Below are 22,570 nucleotides of genomic sequence, written 5' to 3'. Positions count from 1 at the left end.
CTGGAGAATGGTCCAATGGTACGAATACCCATTTCCTTGCCAGAAGGTCTCTTGGGGCTTTTCAATAAGGTATTATGTGTTGCGTGGTTCCTCACGGTCTGAAAGTTACGACGTTCTCTATGTACTATAGTCTTGCGAAACAACCAAAAAAAAAAAAGGGGGGGAGGGAAGCAACACGAGGACTTCCCGGGAGGTCACCCATCCTAGTACTACTCTCGCCCATGCACATTTAACTGCAAAGTTCTGATGGATCCGGTGCATTAGTGCTAGTATGATCGCATCCGTTAGTATATCCCATGCAATCGCATATATCCTTTTTTGAAAACTGAATGGATCATTCGATGTGGGTCCCACTTGATATGCAGACCGGTTTAGTCACCTTGGACGTGCTTCCAACGTCGAAAAACAAGCGATAACCATGTCCAAACTCTGTTTTGGAGCCGTAACTAATTGTGTCGGGATCACAAAAAACATCTTAAATGTATTCAAACTTCAAAATCTGCCCTCGAGAATGGTCCAATGGTATGAATACCCATTTCCTTGCCAGAAGATCTCTTGGGGCTTTTCAATAAGGTATTATGTGTTGCGTGGTTCCACACGGTCTGAAAGTTACGATGTTCTCTATGTACTATAGTCTTGCGAAACAACCAAAAAAAAAAAAAAGGGGGGAGGGAAGCAACACGAGGACTTCCCGGGAGGTCACCCATCCTAGTACTACTCTCGCCCAAGCACACTTAACTGCGGAGTTCTGATGGATCCGGTGCATTAGTGCTGGTATGATCGCATCCGTTAGTATATCCCATGCAATCGCATATATCCTTTTTTGAAAACTGAATGGATCATTCGATGTGGGTCCCACTTGATATGCAGAACGGTTTAGTCACCTTGGATGTGCTTCAAACGTCGAAAAACAAGCGATAATCATGTCCAAACACTGTTTTGGAGCCGTAACTAATTGTGTCGGGATCACAAAAAAACATCTTAACTGCCTTCAAACGTCAAAATCTGCAATCGAGAATTGTCCAATGGTACAAAGACCCATTGCCTTGCTAGAAGCTCTCTTGGGGCTTTTCAAAAAGGTATTATGGGTTGCGTGGTTCCTCACGGTCTGAAAGTTACGACGTTCTCTATGTACTACAGTCTTGCGAAACAATAAAAAAAAAAAAAAAAAGGGGGGGGGGAGGGATGCAACACGAGGACTTCCCGAGAGGTCACCCATCCTAGTAATACTCTCGCCCAAGCACGCTTGACCGCGGAGTTGTGATGGGATCCGGTGCATTAGTGCTGGTATGATCGCATCCGTTAGTATATCCCATGCAATCGCATATATCCTTTTTTGAAAACTGAGTGGATCATTCAATGTGGGTCCCACTTGATATGCGGAGCAGTTTAGTCACCTTGGACGTGCTTCCAACGTCGAAAAACAAGCGATAACCATGTCCAAACTCTGTTTTTGAGCCGTAACTAATTGTGCCGGGATCACAAAAAACATCTTAAATGCCTTCAAACGTCAAATCTGCCCTCGAGAATGGTCCAATGGTACGAATACCCATTTCCTTGCCAGAAGATCTCTTGGGGCTTTTCAATAAGGTATTATGTGTTGCGTGGTTCCTCACGGTCTGAAAGTTACGACGTTCTCTATGTACTATAGTCTTGCGAAACAACCAAAAAAAAAAAAAGGGGGGAGGGAAGCAACACGAGGACTTCCCGGGAGGTCACCCATCCTAGTACTACTCTCGCCCAAGCACACTTAACTGCGAAGTTCTGATGGATCCGGTGCATTAGTGCTAGTATGATCGCATCCGTTAGTATATCCCATGCAATCCCATATATCCTTTTTGAAAACTGAATGGATCATTTGATGTGGGTCCCACTTGATATGCAGACCGGTTTAGTCACCTTGGACGTGCTTCAAACGTCAAAAAACAAGCGATAATCATGTCCAAACACTGTTTTGGAGCCGTAACTAATTGTGTCGGGATCACAAAAAAACATTTTAACTGCCTTCAAACGTCAAAATCTGCCCTCGAGAATGGTCCAATGGTACAAAGACCCATTGCCTTGCCAGAAGCTCTCTTGGGGCTTTTCAAAAAGGTATTATGGGTTGCGTGGTTTCTCACGGTCTGAAAGTTACGACGTTCTCTATTTACTATAGTCTTGCGAAACAACAAAAAAAAAACAAAGGGGGGAGGGATGCAACACGAGGACTTCCCGAGAGGTCACCCATCCTAGTAATACTCTCGCCCAAGCACGCTTAACTGCGGAGTTCTGATGGGATCCGGTGCATTAGTACTGATATGATCGCATCCGTTAGTATATCCCATGCAATCGCATATATCCTTTTTTGAAAACTGAATGGATCATTCAATGTGGGTCCCACTTGATATGCGGACCAGTTTAGTCACCTTGGACGTGCTTCCAACGTCGAAAAACAAGCGATAACCATGTCCAAACTCTGTTTTGGAGCCGTAACTAATTGTGTCGGGATCACAAAAAACATCTTAAATGCCTTCAAACGTCAAAATCTGCCCTCAAGAATGGTCCAATGGTACGAATACCCATTGCCTTGCCAGAAGATCTCTTGGGGCTTTTCAATAAGGTATTATGTGTTGCGTGGTTCCTCACGGTCTGAAAGTTACGACGTTCTCTATGTACTATAGTCTTGCGAAACAACCAAAAAAAAAAAAGGGGGGGAGGGAAGCAACACGAGGACTTCCCGGGAGGTCACCCATCCTAGTACTACTCTCGCCCAAGCACACTTAACTGCGGGGTTCTGATGGATCCGGTGCATTAGTGCTGGTATGATCGCATCCGTTAGTATATCCCATGCAATCGCGTATATCCTTTTTTGAAAACTGAATGGATCATTCGATGTGGGTCCCACTTGATATGCAGACCGGTTTAGTCACCTTGGACGTGCTTCCAACGTCGAAAAACAAGCGATAACCATGTCCAAACTCTGTTTTGGAGCCGTAACTAATTGTGTCGGGATCACAAAAACATCTTAAATGTATTCAAACGTCAAAATCTGCCCTCGAGAATGGTCCAATGGTATGAATACCCATTTCCTTGCCAGAAGATCTCTTGGGGCTTTTCAATAAGGTATTATGTGTTGCGTGGTTCCACACGGTCTGAAAGTTACGATGTTCTCTATGTACTATAGTCTTGCGAAACAACCAAAAAAAAAAAAAGGGGGGGAGGGAAGCAACACGAGGACTTCCCGGGAGGTCACCCATCCTAGTACTACTCTCGCCCAAGCACACTTAACTGCGGAGTTCTGATGGATCCGGTGCATTAGTGCTGGTATGATCGCATCCGTTAGTATATCCCATGCAATCGCATATATCCTTTTTTGAAAACTGAATGGATCATTCGATGTGGGTCCCACTTGATATGCAGACCGGTTTAGTCACCTTGGATGTGCTTCAAACGTCGAAAAACAAGCGATAATCATGTCCAAACACTGTTTTGGAGCCGTAACTAATTGTGTCGGGATCACAAAAAAACATCTTAACTGCCTTCAAACGTCAAAATCTGCAATCGAGAATTGTCCAATGGTACAAAGACCCATTGCCTTGCTAGAAGCTCTCTTGGGGCTTTTCAAAAAGGTATTATGGGTTGCGTGGTTCCTCACGGTCTGAAAGTTACGACGTTCTCTATGTACTACAGTCTTGCGAAACAATAAAAAAAAAAAAAAAGGGGGGGGAGGGATGCAACACGAGGACTTCCCGAGAGGTCACCCATCCTAGTAATACTCTCGCCCAAGCACGCTTGACCGCGGAGTTCTGATGGGATCCGGTGCATTAGTGCTGGTATGATCGCATCCGTTAGTATATCCCATGCAATCGCATATATCCTTTTTTGAAAACTGAGTGGATCATTCAATGTGGGTCCCACTTGATACGCGGAGCAGTTTAGTCACCTTGGACGTGCTTCCAACGTCGAAAAACAAGCGATAACCATGTCCAAACTCTGTTTTTGAGCCGTAACTAATTGTGTCGGGATCACAAAAAACATCTTAAATGCCTTAAAACGTCAAATCTGCCCTCGAGAATGGTCCAATGGTACGAATACCCATTTCCTTGCCAGAAGATCTCTTGGGGCTTTTCAATAAGGTATTATGTGTTGCGTGGTTCCTCACGGTCTGAAAGTTACGACGTTCTCTATGTACTATAGTCTTGCGAAACAACCAAAAAAAAAAAAAGGGGGGAGGGAAGCAACACGAGGACTTCCCGGGAGGTCACCCATCCTAGTACTACTCTCGCCCAAGCACACTTAACTGCGAAGTTCTGATGGATCCGGTGCATTAGTGCTAGTATGATCGCATCCGTTAGTATATCCCATGCAATCCCATATATCCTTTTTTGAAAACTGAATGGATCATTTGATGTGGGTCCCACTTGATATGCAGACCGGTTTAGTCACCTTGGACGTGCTTCAAACGTCAAAAAACAAGCGATAATCATGTCCAAACACTGTTTTGGAGCCGTAACTAATTGTGTCGGGATCACAAAAAAACATTTTAACTGCCTTCAAACGTCAAAATCTGCCCTCGAGAATGGTCCAATGGTACAAAGACCCATTGCCTTGCCAGAAGCTCTCTTGGGGCCTTTCAAAAAGGTATTATGGGTTGCGTGGTTTCTCACGGTCTGAAAGTTACGACGTTCTCTATTTACTATAGTCTTGCGAAACAACAAAAAAAAAACAAAGGGGGGAGGGATGCAACACGAGGACTTCCCGAGAGGTCACCCATCCTAGTAATACTCTCGCCCAAGCACGCTTAACTGCGGAGTTCTGATGGGATCCGGTGCATTAGTACTGATATGATCGCATCCGTTAGTATATCCCATGCAATCGCATATATCCTATTTTGAAAACTGAATGGATCATTCAATGTGGGTCCCACTTGATATGCGGACCAGTTTAGTCACCTTGGACGTGCTTCCAACGTCGAAAAACAAGCGATAACCATGTCCAAACTCTGTTTTTGAGCCGTAACTAATTGTGTCGGGATCACAAAAAACATCTTAAATGCCTTCAAACGTCAAATCTGCCCTCGAGAATGGTCCAATGGTACGAATACCCATTGCCTTGCCAGAAGATCTCTTGGGGCTTTTCAATAAGGTATTATGTGTTGCGTGGTTCCTCACGGTCTGAAAGTTACGACGTTCTCTATGTACTATAGTCTTGCGAAACAACCAAAAAAAAAAAAGGGGGGGAGGGAAGCAACACGAGGACTTCCCGGGAGGTCACCCATCCTAGTACTACTCTCGCCCAAGCACACTTAACTGCGGGGTTCTGATGGATCCGGTGCATTAGTGCTGGTATGATCGCATCCGTTAGTATATCCCATGCAATCGCATATATCCTTTTTTGAAAACTGAATGGATCATTCGATGTGGGTCCCACTTGATATGCAGACCGGTTTAGTCACCTTGGACGTGCTTCCAACGTCGAAAAACAAGCGATAACCATGTCCAAACTCTGTTTTGGAGCCGTAACTAATTGTGTCGGGATCACAAAAAACATCTTAAATGTATTCAAACGTCAAAATCTGCCCTCGAGAATGGTCCAATGGTATGAATACCCATTTCCTTGCCAGAAGATCTCTTGGGGCTTTTCAATAAGGTATTATGTGTTGCGTGGTTCCACACGGTCTGAAAGTTACGATGTTCTCTATGTACTATAGTCTTGCGAAACAACCAAAAAAAAAAAAAAGAGGGGAGGGAAGCAACACGAGGACTTCCCGGGAGGTCACCCATCCTAGTACTACTCTCGCCCAAGCACACTTAACTGCGAAGTTCTGATGGATCCGGTGCATTAGTGCTGGTATGATCGCATCCGTTAGTATATCCCATGCAATCGCATATATCCTTTTTTGAAAACTGAATGGATCATTCGATGTGGGTCCCACTTGATATGCAGACCGGTTTAGTCACCTTGGATGTGCTTCAAACGTCGAAAAACAAGCGATAATCATGTCCAAACACTGTTTTGGAGCCGTAACTAATTGTGTCGGGATCACAAAAAAACATCTTAACTGCCTTCAAACGTCAAAATCTGCAATCGAGAATTGTCCAATGGTACAAAGACCCATCGCCTTGCTAGAAGCTCTCTTGGGGCTTTTCAAAAAGGTATTATGGGTTGCGTGGTTCCTCACGGTCTGAAAGTTACGACGTTCTCTATGTACTACACTCTTGCGAAACAATAAAAAAAAAAAAAAAAAAAAGGGGGGGGAGGGATGCAACACGAGGACTTCCCGAGAGGTCACCCATCCTAGTAATACTCTCGCCCAAGCACGCTTGACCGCGGAGTTCTGATGGGATCCGGTGCATTAGTGCTGGTATGATCGCATCCGTTAGTATATCCCATGCAATCGCATATATCCTTTTTTGAAAACTGAGTGGATCATTCAATGTGGGTCCCACTTGATATGCGGAGCAGTTTAGTCACCTTGGACGTGCTTCCAACGTCGAAAAACAAGCGATAACCATGTCCAAACTCTGTTTTTGAGCCGTAACTAATTGTGTCGGGATCACAAAAAACATCTTAAATGCCTTCAAACGTCAAATCTGCCCTCGAGAATGGTCCAATGGTACGAATACCCATTTCCTTGCCAGAAGATCTCTTGGGGCTTTTTAATAAGGTATTATGTGTTGCGTGGTTCCTCACGGTCTGAAAGTTACGACGTTCTCTATGTACTATAGTCTTGCGAAACAACCAAAAAAAAAAAAAGGGGGGAGGGAAGCAACACGAGGACTTCCCGGGAGGTCACCCATCCTAGTACTACTCTCGCCCAAGCACACTTAACTGCGAAGTTCTGATGGATCCGGTGCATTAGTGCTAGTATGATCGCATCCGTTAGTATATCCCATGCAATCCCATATATCCTTTTTTGAAAACTGAATGGATCATTTGATGTCGGTCCCACTTGATATGCAGACCGGTTTAGTCACCTTGGACGTGCTTCAAACGTCAAAAAACAAGCGATAATCATGTCCAAACACTGTTTTGGAGCCGTAACTAATTGTGTCGGGATCACAAAAAAACATTTTAACTGCCTTCAAACGTCAAAATCTGCCCTCGAGAATGGTCCAATGGTACAAAGACCCATTGCCTTGCCAGAAGCTCTCTTGGGGCCTTTCAAAAAGGTATTATGGGTTGCGTGGTTTCTCACGGTCTGAAAGTTACGACGTTCTCTATTTACTATAGTCTTGCGAAACAACAAAAAAAAAACAAAGGGGGGAGGGATGCAACACGAGGACTTCCCGAGAGGTCACCCATCCTAGTAATACTCTCGCCCAAGCACGCTTAACTGCGGAGTTCTGATGGGATCCGGTGCATTAGTACTGATATGATCGCATCCGTTAGTATATCCCATGCAATCGCATATATCCTATTTTGAAAACTGAATGGATCATTCAATGTGGGTCCCACTTGATATGCGGACCAGTTTAGTCACCTTGGACGTGCTTCCAACGTCGAAAAACAAGCGATAACCATGTCCAAACTCTGTTTTTGAGCCGTAACTAATTGTGTCGGGATCACAAAAAACATCTTAAATGCCTTCAAACGTCAAATCTGCCCTCGAGAATGGTCCAATGGTACGAATACCCATTGCCTTGCTAGAAGCTCTCTTGGGGCTTTTCAAAAAGGTATTATGGGTTGCGTGGTTCCTCACGGTCTGAAAGTTACGACGTTCTCTATGTACTACAGTCTTGCGAAACAATAAAAAAAAAAAAAAAAGGGGGGGGAGGGATGCAACACGAGGACTTCCCGAGAGGTCACCCATCCTAGTAATACTCTCGCCCAAGCACGCTTGACCGCGGAGTTCTGATGGGATCCGGTGCATTAGTGCTGGTATGATCGCATCCGTTAGTATAACCCATGCAATCGCATATATCCTTTTTTGAAAACTGAGTGGATCATTCAATGTGGGTCCCACTTGATATGCGGAGCAGTTTAGTCACCTTGGACGTGCTTCCAACGTCGAAAAACAAGCGATAACCATGTCCAAACTCTGTTTTTGAGCCGTAACTAATTGTGTCGGGATCACAAAAAACATCTTAAATGCCTTCAAACGTCAAATCTGCCCTCGAGAATGGTCCAATGGTACGAATACCCATTTCCTTGCCAGAAGATCTCTTGGGGCTTTTCAATAAGGTATTATGTGTTGCGTGGTTCCTCACGGTCTGAAAGTTACGACGTTCTCTATGTACTATAGTCTTGCGAAACAACCAAAAAAAAAAAAGGGGGGAGGGAAGCAACACGAGGACTTCCCGGGAGGTCACCCATCCTAGTACTACTCTCGCCCAAGCACACTTAACTGCGAAGTTCTGATGGATCCGGTGCATTAGTGCTAGTATGATCGCATCCGTTAGTATATCCCATGCAATCCCATATATCCTTTTTTGAAAACTGAATGGATCATTTGATGTGGGTCCCACTTGATATGCAGACCGGTTTAGTCACCTTGGACGTGCTTCAAACGTCAAAAAACAAGCGATAATCATGTCCAAACACTGTTTTGGAGCCGTAACTAATTGTGTCGGGATCACAAAAAAACATTTTAACTGCCTTCAAACGTCAAAATCTGCCCTCGAGAATGGTCCAATGGTACAAAGACCCATTGCCTTGCCAGAAGCTCTCTTGGGGCTTTTCAAAAAGGTATTATGGGTTGCGTGGTTCCTCACGGTCTGAAAGTTACGACGTTCTCTATGTACTACAGTCTTGCGAAACAATAAAAAAAAAAAAAAAGGGGGGGGGAGGGATGCAACACGAGGACTTCCCGAGAGGTCACCCATCCTAGTAATACTCTCGCCCAAGCACGCTTGACCGCGGAGTTCTGATGGGATCCGGTGCATTAGTGCTGGTATGATCGCATCCGTTAGTATAACCCATGCAATCGCATATATCCTTTTTTGAAAACTGAGTGGATCATTCAATGTGGGTCCCACTTGATATGCGGAGCAGTTTAGTCACCTTGGACGTGCTTCCAACGTCGAAAAACAAGCGATAACCATGTCCAAAATCTGTTTTTGAGCCGTAACTAATTGTGTCGGGATCACAAAAAACATCTTAAATGCCTTCAAACGTCAAATCTGCCCTCGAGAATGGTCCAATGGTACGAATACCCATTTCCTTGCCAGAAGATCTCTTGGGGCTTTTCAATAAGGTATTATGTGTTGCGTGGTTCCTCACGGTCTGAAAGTTACGACGTTCTCTATGTACTATAGTCTTGCGAAACAACCAAAAAAAAAAAAGGGGGGAGGGAAGCAACACGAGGACTTCCCGGGAGGTCACCCATCCTAGTACTACTCTCGCCCAAGCACACTTAACTGCGAAGTTCTGATGGATCCGGTGCATTAGTGCTAGTATGATCGCATCCGTTAGTATATCCCATGCAATCCCATATATCCTTTTTTGAAAACTGAATGGATCATTTGATGTGGGTCCCACTTGATATGCAGACCGGTTTAGTCACCTTGGACGTGCTTCAAACGTCAAAAAACAAGCGATAATCATGTCCAAACACTGTTTTGGAGCCGTAACTAATTGTGTCGGGATCACAAAAAAACATTTTAACTGCCTTCAAACGTCAAAATCTGCCCTCGAGAATGGTCCAATGGTACAAAGACCCATTGCCTTGCCAGAAGCTCTCTTGGGGCTTTTCAAAAAGGTATTATGGGTTGCGTGGTTTCTCACGGTCTGAAAGTTACGACGTTCTCTATTTACTATAGTCTTGCGAAACAACAAAAAAAAAACAAAGGGGGGAGAGATGCAACACAAGGACTTCCCGAGAGGTCACCCATCCTAGTAATACTCTCGCCCAAGCACGCTTAACTGCGGAGTTCTGATGGGCTCCGGTGCATTAGTACTGATATGATCGCATCCGTTAGTATATCCCATGCAATCGCATATATCCTTTTTTGAAAACTGAATGGATCATTCAATGTGGGTCCCACTTGATATGCGGACCAGTTTAGTCACCTTGGACGTGCTTCCAACGTCGAAAAACAAGCGATAACCATGTCCAAACTCTGTTTTGGAGCCGTAACTAATTGTGTCGGGATCACAAAAAACATCTTAAATGCCTTCAAACGTCAAAATCTGCCCTCAAGAATGGTCCAATGGTACGAATACCCATTGCCTTGACAGAAGATCTCTTGGGGCTTTTCAATAAGGTATTATGTGTTGCGTGGTTCCTCACGGTCTGAAAGTTACGACGTTCTCTATGTACTATAGTCTTGCGAAACAACCAATAAAAAAAAGGGGGGGGAGGGAAGCAACACGAGGACTTCCCGGGAGGTCACCCATCCTAGTACTACTCTCGCCCAAGCACACTTAACTGCGGGGTTCTGATGGATCCGGTGCATTAGTGCTGGTATGATCGCATCCGTTAGTATATCCCATGCAATCGCATATATCCTTTTTTGAAAACTGAATGGATCATTCGATGTGGATCCCACTTGATATGCAGACCGGTTTAGTCACCTTGGACGTGGTTCCAACGTCGAAAAACAAGCGATAACCATGTCCAAACTCTGTTTTGGAGCTGTAACTAATTGTGTCGGGATCACAAAAAACATCTTAAATGTATTCAAACGTCAAAATCTGCCCTCGAGAATGGTCCAATGGTACGAATACCCATTTCCTTGCCAGAAGATCTCTTGGGGCTTTTCAATAAGGTATTATGTGTTGCGTGGTTCCACACGGTCTGAAAGTTACGATGTTCTCTATGTACTATAGTCTTGCGAAACAACCAAAAAAAAAAAAAAGGGGGGAGGGAAGCAACACGAGGACTTCCCGGGAGGCCACCCATCCTAGTACTACTCTCGCCCAAGCACACTTAACTGCGGAGTTCTGATGGATCCGGTGCATTAGTGCTGGTATGATCGCATCCGTTAGTATATCCCATGCAATCGCATATATCCTTTTTTGAAAACTGAATGAATCATTTGATGTGGGTCCCACTTGATATGCAGACCGGTTTAGTCACCTTGGATGTGCTTCAAACGTCGAAAAACAAGCGATAATCATGTCCAAACACTGTTTTGGAGCCGTAACTAATTGTGTCGGGATCACAAAAAAACATCTTAACTGCCTTCAAACGTCAAAATCTTCCCTCGAGAAAGGTTCAATGGTACAAAGACCCATTGCCTTTCCAGAAGCTCTCTTGGGGCTTTTCAAAAAGGTATTATGGGTTGCGTGGTTCCTCACGGTCTGAAAGTTACGAAGTTCTCTATGTACTATAGTCTTGCGAAACAATCAAAAAAAAAAAAAGGGGGGGGGGAGGGATGCAACACGAGGACTTCCCGAGAGGTAACCCATCCTAGTAATACTCTCGCCCAAGCACGCTTAACTGCGGAGTTCTGATGGGATCCGGTGCATTAGTGCTAGTATGATCGCATCTGTTAGTATATCCCATGCAATCGCATATATCCTTTTTTGAAAACTGAGTGGATCATTCAATGTGGGTCCCACTTGATATGCGGACCAGTTTAGTCACCTGGGACGTGCTTCCAACGTCGAAAAACAAGCGATAACCATGTCCAAACTCTGTTTTGGAGCCGTAACTAATTGTGTCGGGATCACAAAAAACATTTTAAATGCCTTCAAACGTCAAATCTGCCCTCGAGAATGGTCCAATGGTACGAATACCCATTTCCTTGCCAGAAGGTCTCTTGGGGCTTTTCAATAAGGTATTATGTGTTGCGTGGTTCCTCACGGTCTGAAAGTTACGACGTTCTCTATGTACTATAGTCTTGCGAAACAACCAAAAAAAAAAAAAGGGGGGAGGGAAGCAACACGAGGACTTCCCGGGAGGTCACCCATCCTAGTACTACTCTCGCCCTAGCACACTTAACTGCAAAGTTCTGATGGATCCGGTGCATTAGTGCTAGTATGATCGCATCCGTTAGTATATCCCATGCAATCGCATATATCCTTTTTTGAAAACTGAATGGATCATTCGATGTGGGTCCCACTTGATATGCAGACCGGTTTAGTCACCTTGGACGTGCTTCCAACGTCGAAAAACAAGCGATAACCATGTCCAAACTCTGTTTTGGAGCCGTAACTAATTGTGTCGGGATCACAAAAAACATCTTAAATGTATTCAAACGTCAAAATCTGCCCTCGAGAATGGTCCAATGGTACGAATACCCATTTCCTTGCCAGAAGATCTCTTGGGGCTTTTCAATAAGGTATTATGTGTTGCGTGGTTCCACACGGTCTGAAAGTTACGATGTTCTCTATGTACTATAGTCTTGCGAAACAACCAAAAAAAAAAAAGGGGGGGGAGGGAAGCAACACGAGGACTTCCCGGGAGGTCACCCATCCTAGTACTACTCTCGCCCAAGCACACTTAACTGCGGAGTTCTGATGGATCCGGTGCATTAGTGCTGGTATGATCGCATCCGTTAGTATATCCCATGCAATCGCATATATCCTTTTTTGAAAACTGAATGGATCATTCGATGTGGGTCCCACTTGATATGCAGACCGGTTTAGTCACCTTGGACGTGCTTCCAACGTCGAAAAACAAGCGATAACCATGTCTAAACTCTGTTTTGGAGCCGTAACTAATTGTGTCGGGATCACAAAAAACATCTTAAATGTATTCAAACGTCAAAATCTGCCCTCGAGAATGGTCCAATGGTATGAATACCCATTTCCTTGCCAGAAGATCTCTTGGGGCTTTTCAATAAGGTATTATGTGTTGCGTGGTTCCACACGGTCTGAAAGTTACGATGTTCTCTATGTACTATAGTCTTGCGAAACAACCAAAAAAAAAAAAAAGGGGGGAGGGAAGCAACACGAGGACTTCCCGGGAGGTCACCCATCCTAGTACTACTCTCGCCCAAGCACACTTAACTGCGGAGTTCTGATGGATCCGGTGCATTAGTGCTGGTATGATCGCATCCGTTAGTATATCCCATGCAATCGCATATATCCTTTTTTGAAAACTGAATGGATCATTCGATGTGGGTCCCACTTGATATGCAGACCGGTTTAGTCACCTTGGATGTGCTTCAAACGTCGAAAAACAAGCGATAATCATGTCCAAACACTGTTTTGGAGCCGTAACTAATTGTGTCGGGATCACAAAAAAACATCTTAACTGCCTTCAAACGTCAAAATCTGCAATCGAGAATTGTCCAATGGTACAAAGACCCATTGCCTTGCTAGAAGCTCTCTTGGGGCTTTTCAAAAAGGTATTATGGGTTGCGTGGTTCCTCACGGTCTGAAAGTTACGACGTTCTCTATGTACTACAGTCTTGCGAAACAATAAAAAAAAAAAAAAAAAGGGGGGGGGGAGGGATGCAACACGAGGACTTCCCGAGAGGTCACCCATCCTAGTAATACTCTCGCCCAAGCACGCTTGACCGCGGAGTTCTGATGGGATCCGGTGCATTAGTGCTGGTATGATCGCATCCGTTAGTATAACCCATGCAATCGCATATATCCTTTTTTGAAAACTGAGTGGATCATTCAATGTGGGTCCCACTTGATATGCGGAGCAGTTTAGTCACCTTGGACGTGCTTCCAACGTCGAAAAACAAGCGATAACCATGTCCAAACTCTGTTTTTGAGCCGTAACTAATTGTGTCGGGATCACAAAAAACATCTTAAATGCCTTCAAACGTCAAATCTGCCCTCGAGAATGGTCCAATGGTACGAATACCCATTTCCTTGCCAGAAGATCTCTTGGGGCTTTTCAATAAGGTATTATGTGTTGCGTGGTTCCTCACGGTCTGAAAGTTACGACGTTCTCTATGTACTATAGTCTTGCGAAACAACCAAAAAAAAAAAAGGGGGGAGGGAAGCAACACGAGGACTTCCCGGGAGGTCACCCATCCTAGTACTACTCTCGCCCAAGCACACTTAACTGCGAAGTTCTGATGAATCCGGTGCATTAGTGCTAGTATGATCGCATCCGTTAGTATATCCCATGCAATCCCATATATCCTTTTTTGAAAACTGAATGGATCATTTGATGTGGGTCCCACTTGATATGCAGACCGGTTTAGTCACCTTGGACGTGCTTCAAACGTCAAAAAACAAGCGATAATCATGTCCAAACACTGTTTTGGAGCCGTAACTAATTGTGTCGGGATCACAAAAAAACATTTTAACTGCCTTCAAACGTCAAAATCTGCCCTCGAGAATGGTCCAATGGTACAAAGACCCATTGCCTTGCCAGAAGCTCTCTTGGGGCTTTTCAAAAAGGTATTATGGGTTGCGTGGTTTCTCACGGTCTGAAAGTTACGACGTTCTCTATTTACTATAGTCTTGCGAAACAACAAAAAAAAAACAAAGGGGGGAGGGATGCAACACGAGGACTTCCCGAGAGGTCACCCATCCTAGTAATACTCTCGCCCAAGCACGCTTAACTGCGGAGTTCTGATGGGATCCGGTGCATTAGTACTGATATGATCGCATCCGTTAGTATATCCCATGCAATCGCATATATCCTTTTTTGAAAACTGAATGGATCATTCAATGTGGGTCCCACTTGATATGCGGACCAGTTTAGTCACCTTGGACGTGCTTCCAACGTCGAAAAACAAGCGATAACCATGTCCAAACTCTGTTTTGGAGCCGTAACTAATTGTGTCGGGATCACAAAAAACATCTTAAATGCCTTCAAACGTCAAAATCTGCCCTCAAGAATGGTCCAATGGTACGAATACCCATTGCCTTGCCAGAAGATCTCTTGGGGCTTTTCAATAAGGTATTATGTGTTGCGTGGTTCCTCACGGTCTGAAAGTTACGACGTTCTCTATGTACTATAGTCTTGCGAAACAACCAAAAAAAAAAAAGGGGGGGAGGGAAGCAACACGAGGACTTCCCGGGAGGTCACCCATCCTAGTACTACTCTCGCCCAAGCACACTTAACTGCGGGGTTCTGATGGATCCGGTGCATTAGTGCTGGTATGATCGCATCCGTTAGTATATCCCATGCAATCGCATATATCCTTTTTTGAAAACTGAATGGATCATTCGATGTGGGTCCCACTTGATATGCAGACCGGTTTAGTCACCTTGGACGTGCTTCAAACGTCGAAAAACAAGCGATAATCATGTCCAAACACTGTTTTGGAGCCGTAACTAATTGTGTCGGGATCACAAAAAAACATCTTAACTGCCTTCAAACGTCAAAATCTGCCCTCGAGAAAGGTTCAATGGTACAAAGACCCATTGCCTTGCCAGAAGCTCTCTTGGGGCTTTTCAAAAAGGTATTATGGGTTGCGTGGTTCCTCACGGTCTGAAAGTTACGACGTTCTCTATGTACTATAGTCTTGCCGAAACAATCAAAAAAAAAAAAAAGGGGGGGGGGGGGGAGGGATGCAACACGAGGACTTCCCGAGAGGTAACCCATCCTAGTAATACTCTCGCCCAAGCACGCTTAACTGCGGAGTTCTGATGGGATCCGGTGCATTAGTGCTGGTATGATCGCATCTGTTAGTATATCCCATGCAATCGCATATATCCTTTTTTGAAAACTGAGTGGATCATTCAATGTGGGTCCCACTTGATATGCGGACCAGTTTAGTCACCTTGGACGTGCTTCCAACGTCGAAAAACAAGCCATAACCATGTCCAAACTCTGTTTTGGAGCCGTAACTAATTGTGTCGGGATCACAAAAAACATTTTAAATGCCTTCAAACGTCAAATCTGCCCTCGAGAATGGTCCAATGGTACGAATACCCATTTCCTTGCCAGAAGGTCTCTTGGGGCTTTTCAATAAGGTATTATGTGTTGCGTGGTTCCTCACGGTCTGAAAGTTACGACGTTCTCTATGTACTATCGTCTTGCGAAACAACCAAAACAAAAAAAAGGGGGGAGGGAAGCAACACGAGGACTTCCCGGGAGGTCACCCATCCTAGTACTACTCTCGCCCAAGCACACTTAATTGCGAAGTTCTGATGGATCCGGTGCATTAGTGCTAGTATGATCGCATCCGTTAGTATATCCCATGCAATCGCATATATCCTTTTTTGAAAACTGAATGGATCATTCGATGTGGGTCCCACTTGATATGCAGACCGGTTTAGTCACCTTGGACGTGGTTCCAACGTCGAAAAACAAGCGATAACCATGTCCAAACTCTGTTTTGGAGCCGTAACTAATTGTGTCGGGATCACAAAAAACATCTTAAATGTATTCAAACGTCAAAATCTGCCCTCGAGAATGGTCCAATGGTACGAATACCCATTTCCTTGCCAGAAGATCTCTTGGGGCTTTTCAATAAGGTATTATGTGTTGCGTGGTTCCACACGGTCTGAAAGTTACGATGTTCTCTATGTACTATAGTCTTGCGAAACAACCAAAAAAAAAAAAAAGGGGGGAGGGAAGCAACACGAGGACTTCCCGGGAGGTCACCCATCCTAGTACTACTCTCGCCCAAGCACACTTAACTGCGGAGTTCTGATGGATCAGGTGCATTAGTGCTGGTATGATCGCATCCGTTAGTATATCCCATGCAATCGCATATATCCTTTTTTGAAAACTGAATGGATCATTTGATGTGGGTCCCACTTGATATGCAGACCGGTTTAGTCACCTTGGATGTGCTTCAAACGTCGAAAAACAAGCGATAATCATGTCCAAACACTGTTTTGGAGCCGTAACTAATTGTGTCGGGATCACAAAAAAACATCTTAACTGCCTTCAAACGTCAAAATCTTCCCTCGAGAAAGGTTCAATGGTACAAAGACCCATTGCCTTGCCAGAAGCTCTCTTGGGGCTTTTCAAAAAGGTATTATGGGTTGCGTGGTTCCTCACGGTCTGAAAGTTACGACGTTCTCTATGTACTATAGTCTTGCGAAACAATCAAAAAAAAAAAAAAGGGGGGGGGGGGGGGGGGGGAGGGATGCAACACGAGGACTTCCAGAGAGGTAACCCATCCTAGTAATACTCTCGCCCAAGCACGCTTAACTGCGGAGTTCTGATGGGATCCGGTGCATTAGTGCTAGTATGATCGCATCTGTTAGTATATCCCATGCAATCGCATATATCCTTTTTTGAAAACTGAGTGGATCATTCAATGTGGGTCCCACTTGATATGCGGACCAGTTTAGTCACCTTGGACGTGCTTCCAACGTCGAAAAACAAGCGATAACCATGTCCAAACTCTGTTTTGGAGCCGTAACTAATTGTGTCGGGATCACAAAAAACATTTTAAATGCCTTCAAACGTCAAATCTGCCCTCGAGAATGGTCCAATGGTACGAATACCCATTTCCTTGCCAGAAGGTCTCTTGGGGCTTTTCAATAAGGTATTATGTGTTGCGTGGTTCCTCACGGTCTGAAAGTTACGACGTTCTCTATGTACTATAGTCTTGCGAAACAACCAAAAAAAAAAAAAGGGGGGAGGGAAGCAACACGAGGACTTCCCGGGAGGTCACCCATCCTAGTACTACTCTCGCCCTAGCACACTTAACTGCAAAGTTCTGATGGATCCGGTGCATTAGTGCTAGTATGATCGCATCCGTTAGTATATCCCATGCAATCGCATATATCCTTTTTTGAAAACTGAATGGATCATTCGATGTGGGTCCCACTTGATATGCAGACCGGTTTATTCACCTTGGACGTGGTTCCAACGTCGAAAAACAAGCGATAACCATGTCCAAACTCTGTTTTGGAGCCGTAACTAATTGTGTCGGGATCACAAAAAACATCTTAAATGTATTCAAACGTCAAAATCTGCCCTCGAGAATGGTCCAATGGTACGAATACCCATTTCCTTGCCAGAAGATCTCTTGGGGCTTTTCAATAAGGTATTATGTGTTGCGTGGTTCCACACGGTCTGAAAGTTACGATGTTCTCTATGTACTATAGTCTTGCGAAACAACCAAAAAAAAAAAAAAGGGGGGAGGGAAGCAACACGAGGACTTCCCGGGAGGTCACCCATCCTAGTACTACTCTCGCCCAAGCACACTTAACTGCGGAGTTCTGATGGATCAGGTGCATTAGTGCTGGTATGATCGCATCCGTTAGTATATCCCATGCAATCGCATATATCCTTTTTTGAAAACTGAATGGATCATTTGATGTGGGTCCCACTTGATATGCAGACCGGTTTAGTCACCTTGGATGTGCTTCAAACGTCGAAAAACAAGCGATAATCATGTCCAAACACTGTTTTGGAGCCGTAACTAATTGTGTCGGGATCACAAAAAAACATCTTAACTGCCTTCAAACGTCAAAATCTTCCCTCGAGAAAGGTTCAATGGTACAAAGACCCATTGCCTTGCCAGAAGCTCTCTTGGGGCTTTTCAAAAAGGTATTATGGGTTGCGTGGTTCCTCACGGTCTGAAAGTTACGACGTTCTCTATGTACTATAGTCTTGCGAAACAATCAAAAAAAAAAAAAGGGGGGGGGGGAGGGATGCAACACGAGGACTTCCAGAGAGGTAACCCATCCTAGTAATACTCTCGCCCAAGCACGCTTAACTGCGGAGTTCTGATGGGATCCGGTGCATTAGTGCTAGTATGATCGCATCTGTTAGTATATCCCATGCAATCGCATATATCCTTTTTTGAAAACTGAGTGGATCATTCAATGTGGGTCCCACTTGATATGCGGACCAGTTTAGTCACCTTGGACGTGCTTCCAACGTCGAAAAACAAGCGATAACCATGTCCAAACTCTGTTTTGGAGCCGTAACTAATTGTGTCGGGATCACAAAAAACATTTTAAATGCCTTCAAACGTCAAATCTGCCCTCGAGAATGGTCCAATGGTACGAATACCCATTTCCTTGCCAGAAGGTCTCTTGGGGCTTTTCAATAAGGTATTATGTGTTGCGTGGTTCCTCACGGTCTGAAAGTTACGACGTTCTCTATGTACTATAGTCTTGCGAAACAACCAAAAAAAAAAAAAGGGGGGAGGGAAGCAACACGAGGACTTCCCGGGAGGTCACCCATCCTAGTACTACTCTCGCCCTAGCACACTTAACTGCAAAGTTCTGATGGATCCGGTGCATTAGTGCTAGTATGATCGCATCCGTTAGTATATCCCATGCAATCGCATATATCCTTTTTTGAAAACTGAATGGATCATTCGATGTGGATCCCACTTGATATGCAGACCGGTTTAGTCACCTTGGACGTGCTTCCAACGTCGAAAAACAAGCGATAACCATGTCCAAACTCTGTTTTGGAGCCGTAACTAATTGTGTCGGGATCACAAAAAACATCTTAAATGTATTCAAACGTCAAAATCTGCCCTCGAGAATGGTCCAATGGTACGAATACCCATTTTCTTGCCAGAAGATCTCTTGGGGCTTTTCAATAAGGTATTATGTGTTGCGTGGTTCCACACGGTCTGAAAGTTACGATGTTCTCTATGTACTATAGTCTTGTGAAACAATCAAAAAAAAAAAAAAGGGGGGGAGGGAAGCAACACGAGGACTTCCCGGGAGGTCACCCATCCTAGTACTACTCTCGCCCAAGCACACTTAACTGCGGAGTTCTGATGGATCCGGTGCATTAGTGCTGGTATGATCGCATCCGTTAGTATATCCCATGCAATCGCATATATCCTTTTTTGAAAACTGAATGGATCATTTGATGTGGGTCCCACTTGATATGCAGACCGGTTTAGTGACCTTGGATGTGCTTCAAACGTCGAAAAACAAGCGATAATCATGTCCAAACACTGTTTTGGAGCCGTAACTAATTGTGTCGGGATCACAAAAAAACATCTTAACTGCCTTCAAACGTCAAAATCTTCCCTCGAGAAAGGTTCAATGGTACAAAGACCCATTGCCTTGCCAGAAGCTCTCTTGGGGCTTTTCAAAAAGGTATTATGGGTTACGTGGTTCCTCACGGTCTGAAAGTTACGACGTTCTCTATGTACTATAGTCTTGCGAAACAATCAAAAAAAAAAAAAAGGGGGGGGGGAGGGATGCAACACGAGGACTTCCCGAGAGGTAACCCATCCTAGTAATACTCTCGCCCAAGCACGCTTAACTGCGGAGTTCTGATGGGATCCGGTGCATTAGTGCTAGTATGATCGCATCTGTTAGTATATCCCATGCAATCGCATATATCCTTTTTTGAAAACTGAGTGGATCATTCAATGTGGGTCCCACTTGATATGCGGACCAGTTTAGTCACCTTGGACGTGCTTCCAACGTCGAAAAACAAGCGATAACCATGTCCAAACTCTGTTTTGGAGCCGTAACTAATTGTGTCGGGATCACAAAAAACATTTTAAATGCCTTCAAACGTCAAATCTGCCCTCGAGAATGGTCCAATGGTACGAATACCCATTTCCTTGCCAGAAGATCTCTTGGGGCTTTTCAATAAGGTATTATGTGTTGCGTGGTTCCACACGGTCTGAAAGTTACGATGTTCTCTATGTACTATAGTCTTGCGAAACAACCAAAAAAAAAAAAAGGGGGGGAGGGAAGCAACACGAGGACTTCCCGGGAGGTCACCCATCCTAGTACTACTCTCGCCCAAGCACACTTAAATGCGGAGTTCTGATGGATCCGGTGCATTAGTGCTGGTATGATCGCATCCGTTAGTATATCCCATGCAATCGCATATATCCTTTTTTGAAAACTGAATGGATCATTCGATGTGGGTCCCACTTGATATGCAGACCGGTTTAGTCACCTTGGATGTGCTTCAAACGTCGAAAAACAAGCGATAATCATGTCCAAACACTGTTTTGGAGCCGTAACTAATTGTGTCGGGATCACAAAAAAACATCTTAACTGCCTTCAAACGTCAAAATCTTCCCTCGAGAAAGGTTCAATGGTACAAAGACCCATTGCCTTGCCAGAAGCTCTCTTGGGGCTTTTCAAAAAGGTATTATGGGTTGCGTGGTTCCTCACGGTCTGAAAGTTACGACGTTCTCTATGTACTATAGTCTTGCGAAACAATCAAAAAAAAAAAAAGGGGGGGGAGGGATGCAACACGAGGACTTCCCGAGAGGTAACCCATCCTAGTAGTACTCTCGCCCAAGCACGCTTAACTGCGGAGTTCTGATGGGATCCGGTGCATTAGTGCTGGTATGATCGCATCTGTTAGTATATCCCATGCAATCGCATATATCCTTTTTTGAAAACTGAGTGGATCATTCAATGTGGGTCCCACTTGATATGCGGACCAGTTTAGTCACCTTGGACGTGCTTCCAACGTCGAAAAACAAGCGATAACCATGTCCAAACTCTGTTTTGGAGCCGTAACTAATTGTGTCGGGATCACAAAAAACATCTTAAATGCCTTCAAACGTCAAATCTGCCCTCGAGAATGGTCCAATGGTACGAATACCCATTTCCTTGCCAGAAGGTCTCTTGGGGCTTTTCAATAAGGTATTATGTGTTGCGTGGTTCCTCACGGTCTGAAAGTTACGACGTTCTCTATGTACTATAGTCTTGCGAAACAACCAAAAAAAAAAAAAGGGGGGAGGGAAGCAACACGAGTACTTCCCGGGAGGTCACCCATCCTAGTACTACTCTCGCCCTAGCACACTTAACTGCAAAGTTCTGATGGATCCGGTGCATTAGTGCTAGTATGATCGCATCCGTTAGTATATCCCATGCAATCGCATATATCCTTTTTTGAAAACTGAATGGATCATTCGATGTGGGTCCCACTTGATATGCAGACCGGTTTAGTCACCTTGGACGTGCTTCCAACGTCGAAAAACAAGCGATAACCATGTCCAAACTCTGTTTTGGAGCCGTAACTAATTGTGTCGGGATCACAAAAAACATCTTAAATGTATTCAAACGTCAAAATCTGCCCTCGAGAATGGTCCAATGGTACGAATACCCATTTCCTTGCCAGAAGATCTCTTGGGGCTTTTCAATAAGGTATTATGTGTTGCGTGGTTCCACACGGTCTGAAAGTTACGATGTTCTCTATGTACTATAGTCTTGCGAAACAACCAAAAAAAAAAAAAAGGGGGGAGGGAAGCAACACGAGGACTTCCCGGGAGGTCACCCATCCTAGTACTACTCTCGCCCAAGCACACTTAACTGCGGAGTTCTGATGGATCCGGTGCATTAGTGCTGGTATGATCGCATCCGTTAGTATATCCCATGCAATCGCATATATCCTTTTTTGAAAACTGAATGGATCATTTGATGTGGGTCCCACTTGATATGCAGACCGGTTTAGTGACCTTGGATGTGCTTCAAACGTCGAAAAACAAGCGATAATCATGTCCAAACACTGTTTTGGAGCCGTAACTAATTGTGTCGGGATCACAAAAAAACATCTTAACTGCCTTCAAACGTAAAAATCTTCCCTTGAGAAAGGTTCAATGGTACAAAGACCCATTGCCTTGCCAGAAGCTCTCTTGGGGCTTTTCAAAAAGGTATTATGGGTTGCGTGGTTCCTCACGGTCTGAAAGTTACGACGTTCTCTATGTACTATAGTCTTGCGAAACAATCAAAAAAAAAAAAAAGGGGGGGGGGGGGAGGGATGCAACACGAGGACTTCCCGAGAGGTAACCCATCCTAGTAATACTCTCGCCCAAGCACGCTTAACTGCGGAGTTCTGATGGGATCCGGTGCATTAGTGCTAGTATGATCGCATCTG

General features: G+C 44.5%; 11 non-coding genes and 34 pseudogenes across 11 annotated transcripts; all 45 read right to left on the bottom strand.

Annotated features, from left to right (window-relative positions):
- Positions 1-165: 165 nt before the first annotated feature.
- On the bottom strand, positions 166-283 carry LOC147932749 (5S ribosomal RNA; annotated as a pseudogene).
- Positions 284-670: 387 nt separating this feature from the next.
- LOC147932748 (5S ribosomal RNA) lies at positions 671-788 on the bottom strand (annotated as a pseudogene).
- Positions 789-1,182: 394 nt separating this feature from the next.
- On the bottom strand, positions 1,183-1,301 carry LOC147932747 (5S ribosomal RNA; annotated as a pseudogene).
- A 385-nt stretch (positions 1,302-1,686) lies between these two features.
- On the bottom strand, positions 1,687-1,804 carry LOC147932746 (5S ribosomal RNA; annotated as a pseudogene).
- Positions 1,805-2,190: 386 nt separating this feature from the next.
- On the bottom strand, positions 2,191-2,309 carry LOC147932745 (5S ribosomal RNA). The gene has a single exon (XR_015576505.1). It is a non-coding gene; the product is annotated as a 5S ribosomal RNA (ribosomal RNA).
- Positions 2,310-2,695: 386 nt separating this feature from the next.
- LOC147932744 (5S ribosomal RNA) lies at positions 2,696-2,813 on the bottom strand (annotated as a pseudogene).
- Positions 2,814-3,199: 386 nt separating this feature from the next.
- LOC147932743 (5S ribosomal RNA) lies at positions 3,200-3,317 on the bottom strand (annotated as a pseudogene).
- Positions 3,318-3,707: 390 nt separating this feature from the next.
- Positions 3,708-3,826, bottom strand: LOC147932742 (5S ribosomal RNA). Its single transcript, XR_015576535.1, has one exon. It is a non-coding gene; the product is annotated as a 5S ribosomal RNA (ribosomal RNA).
- Positions 3,827-4,211: 385 nt separating this feature from the next.
- On the bottom strand, positions 4,212-4,329 carry LOC147932741 (5S ribosomal RNA; annotated as a pseudogene).
- Positions 4,330-4,716: 387 nt separating this feature from the next.
- Positions 4,717-4,835, bottom strand: LOC147932740 (5S ribosomal RNA). Its single transcript, XR_015576504.1, has one exon. It is a non-coding gene; the product is annotated as a 5S ribosomal RNA (ribosomal RNA).
- Positions 4,836-5,220: 385 nt separating this feature from the next.
- Positions 5,221-5,338, bottom strand: LOC147932739 (5S ribosomal RNA; annotated as a pseudogene).
- Positions 5,339-5,725: 387 nt separating this feature from the next.
- LOC147932738 (5S ribosomal RNA) lies at positions 5,726-5,843 on the bottom strand (annotated as a pseudogene).
- Positions 5,844-6,238: 395 nt separating this feature from the next.
- On the bottom strand, positions 6,239-6,357 carry LOC147932737 (5S ribosomal RNA). Its single transcript, XR_015576534.1, has one exon. It is a non-coding gene; the product is annotated as a 5S ribosomal RNA (ribosomal RNA).
- Positions 6,358-6,742: 385 nt separating this feature from the next.
- On the bottom strand, positions 6,743-6,860 carry LOC147932736 (5S ribosomal RNA; annotated as a pseudogene).
- Positions 6,861-7,247: 387 nt separating this feature from the next.
- LOC147932735 (5S ribosomal RNA) lies at positions 7,248-7,366 on the bottom strand. Its single transcript, XR_015576503.1, has one exon. It is a non-coding gene; the product is annotated as a 5S ribosomal RNA (ribosomal RNA).
- A 389-nt stretch (positions 7,367-7,755) lies between these two features.
- LOC147932734 (5S ribosomal RNA) lies at positions 7,756-7,874 on the bottom strand. The gene has a single exon (XR_015576532.1). It is a non-coding gene; the product is annotated as a 5S ribosomal RNA (ribosomal RNA).
- A 384-nt stretch (positions 7,875-8,258) lies between these two features.
- Positions 8,259-8,376, bottom strand: LOC147932733 (5S ribosomal RNA; annotated as a pseudogene).
- A 391-nt stretch (positions 8,377-8,767) lies between these two features.
- On the bottom strand, positions 8,768-8,886 carry LOC147932732 (5S ribosomal RNA). Its single transcript, XR_015576531.1, has one exon. It is a non-coding gene; the product is annotated as a 5S ribosomal RNA (ribosomal RNA).
- Positions 8,887-9,270: 384 nt separating this feature from the next.
- LOC147932731 (5S ribosomal RNA) lies at positions 9,271-9,388 on the bottom strand (annotated as a pseudogene).
- A 387-nt stretch (positions 9,389-9,775) lies between these two features.
- LOC147932730 (5S ribosomal RNA) lies at positions 9,776-9,894 on the bottom strand (annotated as a pseudogene).
- A 386-nt stretch (positions 9,895-10,280) lies between these two features.
- LOC147932729 (5S ribosomal RNA) lies at positions 10,281-10,398 on the bottom strand (annotated as a pseudogene).
- A 387-nt stretch (positions 10,399-10,785) lies between these two features.
- On the bottom strand, positions 10,786-10,903 carry LOC147932728 (5S ribosomal RNA; annotated as a pseudogene).
- A 391-nt stretch (positions 10,904-11,294) lies between these two features.
- Positions 11,295-11,413, bottom strand: LOC147932727 (5S ribosomal RNA; annotated as a pseudogene).
- Positions 11,414-11,798: 385 nt separating this feature from the next.
- LOC147932726 (5S ribosomal RNA) lies at positions 11,799-11,916 on the bottom strand (annotated as a pseudogene).
- A 387-nt stretch (positions 11,917-12,303) lies between these two features.
- Positions 12,304-12,421, bottom strand: LOC147932725 (5S ribosomal RNA; annotated as a pseudogene).
- A 387-nt stretch (positions 12,422-12,808) lies between these two features.
- On the bottom strand, positions 12,809-12,926 carry LOC147932724 (5S ribosomal RNA; annotated as a pseudogene).
- Positions 12,927-13,320: 394 nt separating this feature from the next.
- Positions 13,321-13,439, bottom strand: LOC147932723 (5S ribosomal RNA). Its single transcript, XR_015576530.1, has one exon. It is a non-coding gene; the product is annotated as a 5S ribosomal RNA (ribosomal RNA).
- Positions 13,440-13,823: 384 nt separating this feature from the next.
- LOC147932722 (5S ribosomal RNA) lies at positions 13,824-13,941 on the bottom strand (annotated as a pseudogene).
- Positions 13,942-14,328: 387 nt separating this feature from the next.
- Positions 14,329-14,447, bottom strand: LOC147932721 (5S ribosomal RNA). The gene has a single exon (XR_015576502.1). It is a non-coding gene; the product is annotated as a 5S ribosomal RNA (ribosomal RNA).
- Positions 14,448-14,833: 386 nt separating this feature from the next.
- LOC147932720 (5S ribosomal RNA) lies at positions 14,834-14,951 on the bottom strand (annotated as a pseudogene).
- A 397-nt stretch (positions 14,952-15,348) lies between these two features.
- Positions 15,349-15,467, bottom strand: LOC147932719 (5S ribosomal RNA). The gene has a single exon (XR_015576509.1). It is a non-coding gene; the product is annotated as a 5S ribosomal RNA (ribosomal RNA).
- A 385-nt stretch (positions 15,468-15,852) lies between these two features.
- On the bottom strand, positions 15,853-15,970 carry LOC147932718 (5S ribosomal RNA; annotated as a pseudogene).
- A 387-nt stretch (positions 15,971-16,357) lies between these two features.
- Positions 16,358-16,475, bottom strand: LOC147932717 (5S ribosomal RNA; annotated as a pseudogene).
- A 402-nt stretch (positions 16,476-16,877) lies between these two features.
- LOC147932716 (5S ribosomal RNA) lies at positions 16,878-16,996 on the bottom strand (annotated as a pseudogene).
- A 385-nt stretch (positions 16,997-17,381) lies between these two features.
- Positions 17,382-17,499, bottom strand: LOC147932715 (5S ribosomal RNA; annotated as a pseudogene).
- A 387-nt stretch (positions 17,500-17,886) lies between these two features.
- LOC147932714 (5S ribosomal RNA) lies at positions 17,887-18,004 on the bottom strand (annotated as a pseudogene).
- Positions 18,005-18,396: 392 nt separating this feature from the next.
- Positions 18,397-18,515, bottom strand: LOC147932713 (5S ribosomal RNA; annotated as a pseudogene).
- A 385-nt stretch (positions 18,516-18,900) lies between these two features.
- On the bottom strand, positions 18,901-19,018 carry LOC147932712 (5S ribosomal RNA; annotated as a pseudogene).
- A 388-nt stretch (positions 19,019-19,406) lies between these two features.
- On the bottom strand, positions 19,407-19,524 carry LOC147932711 (5S ribosomal RNA; annotated as a pseudogene).
- Positions 19,525-19,916: 392 nt separating this feature from the next.
- LOC147932710 (5S ribosomal RNA) lies at positions 19,917-20,035 on the bottom strand (annotated as a pseudogene).
- Positions 20,036-20,421: 386 nt separating this feature from the next.
- LOC147932709 (5S ribosomal RNA) lies at positions 20,422-20,539 on the bottom strand (annotated as a pseudogene).
- Positions 20,540-20,928: 389 nt separating this feature from the next.
- Positions 20,929-21,047, bottom strand: LOC147932708 (5S ribosomal RNA). The gene has a single exon (XR_015576513.1). It is a non-coding gene; the product is annotated as a 5S ribosomal RNA (ribosomal RNA).
- A 385-nt stretch (positions 21,048-21,432) lies between these two features.
- Positions 21,433-21,550, bottom strand: LOC147932707 (5S ribosomal RNA; annotated as a pseudogene).
- Positions 21,551-21,937: 387 nt separating this feature from the next.
- On the bottom strand, positions 21,938-22,055 carry LOC147932706 (5S ribosomal RNA; annotated as a pseudogene).
- Positions 22,056-22,450: 395 nt separating this feature from the next.
- LOC147932705 (5S ribosomal RNA) lies at positions 22,451-22,569 on the bottom strand (annotated as a pseudogene).
- Position 22,570: the final 1 nt, after the last annotated feature.

This window comes from Camelina sativa, chromosome 12, assembly GCF_030686135.1.
Source record: "Camelina sativa cultivar CO46 ecotype springtype chromosome 12, ASM3068613v1".
Classification (NCBI taxonomy): Eukaryota; Viridiplantae; Streptophyta; class Magnoliopsida; order Brassicales; family Brassicaceae; genus Camelina; species Camelina sativa.
This window is presented reverse-complemented; position numbering and strand designations above follow the sequence as displayed.